The 6,000-nt window shown below is 43.5% G+C and overlaps 1 protein-coding gene and 1 long non-coding RNA gene across 2 annotated transcripts in view; both read right to left on the reverse strand.

Annotated features, from left to right (window-relative positions):
• Positions 1–951, reverse strand: part of LOC128322143 (WASP homolog-associated protein with actin, membranes and microtubules-like) — a 52,037-nt gene extending 51,086 nt beyond the window's left edge. Inside the window, exon 1 of the transcript XR_008305551.1 lies at positions 812–951. The gene's annotated coding sequence lies outside the window, so the exon portion shown is untranslated. The remainder of the gene's footprint in view (positions 1–811) is intronic.
• An 845-nt stretch (positions 952–1,796) lies between these two features.
• Positions 1,797–3,354, reverse strand: LOC128324322 (uncharacterized). The gene is made up of 2 exons (XR_008306790.1): positions 3,227–3,354; positions 1,797–2,346 (listed from the first exon to the last, which is right to left on the reverse strand). It is a non-coding gene; the product is annotated as an uncharacterized LOC128324322 (long non-coding RNA).
• Positions 3,355–6,000: the final 2,646 nt, after the last annotated feature.

Consider the following 6,000-nt stretch of genomic DNA (forward strand, 5'->3'; position numbering starts at 1 on the left):
TACATGTTTTACAATCACTTAGGGAAATGATGCATTGCAGCCATCTAACCTACAGGTACATGGTACCAGAACATGGATAATTGTAGCTAGACCTTCCACTGCAGAGAAGCCACAGCTACCAACCAGCCTACAGTAAGTTGCTGAATACACTTCATATTATTGACATTACCCAAGCATCCAGTAATTTAAACAGTATCCCCAAGCAGCAAACTTGTTCTTCAAAGGAGCGTGCAGATGCAACCCTATCAAGGACAGGTTGAATACTGCTTCCTTGAGTCACTGAAGCATATGCCACCTCCATTCTGAAAATAGAAACTGCAGCAGTGTATTATTATTATTTATATACTGCTTTTAAAGCCATCTAATGGTGCAGCAGGGAAATGGCTTGACTAGCAAGCCAGAGATTTCCGGTTCGAACCTCCACTGCTATGTTTCCCAGACTATGGGAAACACCTATATCAGGCAGCAAGCGATATAGGAAGATGCTGAAAGGCATCATCTCATACTGTGTGGGAGATGGCAATGGTAAACCCCTCCTGTATTCTACCAAAGAAAAACCATGGGGCTCTGTGGGCACCAGGAGTCGTCACCGACTCGGCAGCACACTTTTACCTTTACTGCTTTTAAAACAAAGAACTACTCGACATGGTTTACTCTTTTTTAAAAAAAGAAATAAGAAGCAGGTGGTCCCTTGTTCCTCAGGGTTTCAGAATCTAAAGTGCACAAAAAGAAGGGCCCATAATAATCATTAGAGAGCTGTAATACATTTTTCCATTTCATGTTTGATAATTTAAAAGAGCTGATGAGATACCTGTGATTATTCTGTGGTCCCAGTAAGAGAAAGCACAACACCCGACTCAGTTTGTTCTGTTGACATGAGGAATGGCTGGCCTGTCCAGAACTTGCCAAGTTAAAGGGGGCAACCCAATGGGTGAAAGCAACGCTGACATTATGTTCTGAGTCCAGCCAGTGGAGTGGAGAGAAGTCTTATAACATTTGTTTATAGATTATTACTGCAGAATGTCTCAGATATTATCTCTAAAAGAACTAGGTTAGTGCTTTAACAGGTGGCCATGAGGTCTGTTTGTTCCCAAGCTGAGAAAGATTTCCCAAGTAAGCATCAGTTCATGAGCTGGGCAGGAGGACAGGGAGGGAGGTTATAATTCTGGCTTGCATAGAACTTCACACCAATTGACGTATTTATTTCTTCCTGTTGGCATCAGGTGCTTTGAATACGGCCAAGGAAAAACACAAGCAGGCCTGGGAGGAAACACTTCAATTCTGCTTTCTGCCAAGACTGCAGCTTCCACATAGACTCCTGTACACATTCCTTGTCTTGGGTCAGAGGAAGTGTGTGCGTGCACATATACACCACTGCACAATGGCCATTTTACTACCAAAAAAAAATTCTTGTTCATGCAAGCCATCTAGACCATGCAAGCACCTCTGGGTAGGCAGTCACTGTAGACAGAGAAACATTATTTTGCACTCCCCAGTTCCCCAAATGGTAGGAATTCCTGAGACCGTGTGTGTGTGTGTGTGTGTGTGTGTGTGTGTGTGTGTGTGTGTGTGTGTCTGTAGAGAAAGAGCACTGGAAATGAATGGTACCTTTTGTAATAAACTGCTTTCTCATAAATATACATGCTGAACATGTTCAAGCACATCCACACGGAGCTACTTCCCAAACAATAGTAGTTCAAAGTCATAGGAGTGACTTCTGCCAGCCCCAGAAGTTGATCCTAGGGATTAAGTTACTTCATGGGCTTTCCCTGCCACTCCTATCTACATTTAAAATGTAAGCTTTATTTATTTATTTGAAATATGTATACCCTGCCCCTCCAGTACACTACTGCTCGGGGCGATTCATAACAATAAAATAGATACAAGACACAATAAAAGTAATAAAATTAACCAAATTGAACAAGAAGTTAAAAGTCAGGTTAAAAACCACAATAATTCGTCTTCTTATCCATTCAGTGGTGTCCGACTCTCAGTCACTCTATGGATCAATGAACTCCATGCCGCCCTATCTTGGACAGCTTCCTTTAATTCCACCATGGTCATTCCAGTGTCATTTTTAATAATATCCAGCCACCGAGTACAAGGCCGTCCCCGTCTCCTTCTTCCACTGATCATTCCCAGCATAATTGTCTTTTCGAGTGAATCAGCTCGCATGACATGACCAAAATATGTCAGTCTTGGTTTAGTAATCTTGGCTTCTAGTGATATTATTGGTTTAACTCGATCTAAAACTTCCTTATTCGTGATTCTCGCTGTCCATGGGATACGCAACAGTCGCCTCCAACACCACATTTCGAAAGCCTCCATCCTTCTCTTATCTGCCTTCTTCAAAGTCCGAGTTTCACAGCCATATGAAGCAATTGGAAATATTATTTACAAACATTATTAGGTTCAAATTAAAAGTTATTTTAAAAGCTAAAAACTGAAAGTTATAAAAAGCTAAAGAACCTACCAGAATATAACCAAAAATGGAGCATTAAAAAGCCTCCTTAAAAAGGTGTGTTTTACGTTGTTTTAAAAACACTGAGGGAGGGACCATGGCGAAACTCTTCAGGGAGGGTGTTCCAAAGCAGAGGGGCCTGAACTGAAAAGGCCCTGTCTTTAGTCCCCACCAACCAGATCTCTGTTAGTGGCAGGGCCATGAGCAGGGCCCGAGACAATGAGCGGAGGGCCCTAGCAGATCCATTCATTTATTTATTCCTTTTATATTAGAAACTATTTATTCCAGCCCCTTCCCCAGCATATGAGGTATGACAAATTCCAATGCAATTTGGAGTAGCCGCTACCAAAAGACATTCCTCAAGAAGACCTTGCTGTCTACCACTGAGAGGCCGCTTTGCATGACCAAATAGTATGTTAATGAATACACTGCATGAACTGCAGGCAATCAGATAAGTCTGGCAGCCATTCCTACATTTGTGATGATGAGATATGGAACTCCATTTGTGGTCATCGCTGCTGGCATTCTAGATAACTAGGTAGTTCACCTTTCTGCAGGAGATTCCATGCCTGGGGACAGGTCAGAAATGCTCACATTTACACAAACACTTTATTAACAGGTTCATAAACATAACAACCCAGCTCTAATAGCAAGATACCAGCAATAGGCTATCCCTTATGCTTAATGGCTCTGGGAATTAATAAATCCCAAACCAAGCAGCAGTTCAGTAAATGGCACAGAGCTGAACAAACAGGCAGAGGTCACCTTAAGTGGTGCAGTGGAAAAATGCTTGACTAACAAGCAGAAGGTTGCCGGTTCGAATCCCCGCTGGTACTATATCGGGCAGCAGCGTCATTGGACGATGCTGAAAGGCATCATCTCATACTGCGTGGGGAAACTGAACAAAACAAAAAGTAAAAATAATCATCTTAAAGCATTAAAAAGAAAAGTTTCAATAAATAAATACTTAAGCAATTGGTTTGCTAACAAGCATACAATGAAGGTATCAATATTGTGGGATGAGATGGCAAATGGCCAGACATGTTTTTCATATGGCACTCATGTCTTCTTCAGTGCCTTAAACACAGCAAAAAGTAATCTGGCATACAGGAAGTTGCTGGGTAGTCTCTCATCCAGACAATCACCAGATACAGATCTGCTTAGCTTTAGCAAAGTTACGATAAGGCCATAGCCCTTGGGCCAAGGCTATACTGGAACAAGCTGAATGGGTAAAAAGCAGCCAAACCTTTTAGATTTCTCTCTAACTTGGCGATGCACTTGTGCTTCCACCACCACTGTTCCTGCATCTCCTATCTTTTACCTGTGCCAGCAGTCCCATCACTGCTGCATTCTCCCCACTTCCTCCCATTCCTGCTATTTTAAAAAGAGGAGAGGGAGTAGAAGAGGAAATGTGGAGCAGTGGCTAGAGCAGGGTTTCTTAACCTTGGATCCTCAGATGTTGTTGGACTACAACTCCCAGAATCCCCAGACATGGCATTTGTGGATAGGGATTCTGGGAGTTGTAGTCCAACAACATCTGGAGGCCCAAGGTTAAGAAACCCTTGCCTAGAGCATCAGGTTGGTCCCCCTCTGCTCTTCCACTATCTGAGATCCCTCATCCGTCCCCCAGTGCTAGGTAGACACCTTGGGTAACTTGAAGTAAAGTCACCTTTTACATCCTCCGAGTGCTTTGAGAGTGAGAGATACTTTATTTTTCTTTCAAAACCTAACATCTGGGACAAAGTTCACCCACTAGAAATGCATTTTGCTCCTTCTATCCCTCCCACCTATTTTTTTCTGGTGCCATCACTGTGGGAATCAAGAGGTAGGGCTTATGGTTATCATTAAGGGCTCCCACACCTCCCACACCCCCAATAATTGAAGCACTGCATTAGTTGACAGAATTACCCATGCACTGAGTCTCACACAGTGTTAAATGACCAGCTTTTGCCCAGAACAAAATTACAGTCTTCAGATCAAGGCTGGAAATATTCCCAGCCTGTTTTGCTGCCCAGAGACAGGGTTTCCTGGAAACCAAATGCTGAGGCTACAGGTACCAGTCTGATAAGAAAATGGCTCTCTGAAGCAACGGCTAGACTGAGGCAGTTTGTTGCAAGTCATCTTGAAAGTATGACCTACATAATTTTTCCTTCGGGGCAGTCTGACAGGTGCTTCCCAGTTATTCCCACCACTCAGTGCAAAGGAAGCACAAAAGTAACTTCTGAGATAACTGCAAATAATGGTGAGTACATCTCTGTTTGTATATTATTTCCTGCTTTGAAGAAAACAAAGCTCCGGCAGGTTCGGTTTTTATTTTTATTTTTCCTGTATGTGTAAGAAGAATACATGATCCATTGTTTTCATGACCTTGGCTGTAATCCAATGCTCAATGCTCTTGAGACAAAAGACAGAAGAGACAAGTAGCAGTCAATTCTGGAAGTTACCAGAACATGGATAACTGTGGCCAGGCTGTCTCTGTCCAGGAGAAGCCTCAGTTTATGCACCCACCATGGCTGGTGAAAGGCACTCCATGGCACTAGGGCCTCTCCAGTGAGACAGCTAGATCTAGGAGCACTCCCAGCCGATGAACCTGCTCCTGTAGGAGAACAGGCTCAACATCATTATACTGAACAGATGGACCACTGGCCCACAGGACCACCATCTTCTCAGGACTGAGCTCCACTTTGTTGGTCCTAATCCAGCCCATTACCAGTTAGAGACTGGATCAACACTTCCACCGCCCCATTGGATCGAAATACAAAGTATAAACACCCAACGTCAATGTCCTTCTGGGGAGGTAGTAAACTATTCAGATCTTGTAGTTAGTTAGTTACACGGTCGGATAAACTGGCATGAGTGGCTTGCCTTGGGTGGCAGCCACTTAGAGGAGACAGTTCTGCTTGAGGAACTGCACTGCCCCCTGCTTGCTCTCCAAGCACTCATGAAAGAGCACGACTACAGCCATTAGATTTCCAGAGAGCTGGAAGTAATACAGGTGGCCCTCGTTATCCACGGGGTTTCCACTCCCACCAATTTCCGCAGATAAAATTGCAGATAACGAAATCATAACCCTATGGAGATTGTGGGGTTAGGTTCCTAAGCACCCTGATGGGTGCTGAAAATCACAAGGAAAAAGCACAGTACCTTGCTCTCCAGCAATGCCCCCAAACTTCTAAATCCTCCAGTGTTCATTCCTTTTTGAGGGTTTGTTGCAGAAGTGCCACAAAATGGCTCAGCAGTACAAAATGCCAACAGGAAATATGTCAGGAGTCAATTCTGGCCACTCATGAACCACAGAAAAACAAAAATGACACTATTTTCACCCTATGAATAAAGAAACTGAGTCCCTATGATCCAACCATGGATATATGAAACCACGGGTAATGAGGGCCATCTGTATTGTAGAGCTGATGTTGCCAACAGTAGATGACATTTACATTTTTCTGAGTTCCACCATGGCCTTGGCCAGATTGGTTTTGCAGGCTTCAAGCATTTCCTGGGGTAAAGCCAAAACAATTGCATACCAAAGCAACCTGGAG

The sequence above is a fragment of the Hemicordylus capensis genome, chromosome 4, assembly GCF_027244095.1.
Source record: "Hemicordylus capensis ecotype Gifberg chromosome 4, rHemCap1.1.pri, whole genome shotgun sequence".
Taxonomy (NCBI): Eukaryota; Metazoa; Chordata; class Lepidosauria; order Squamata; family Cordylidae; genus Hemicordylus; species Hemicordylus capensis.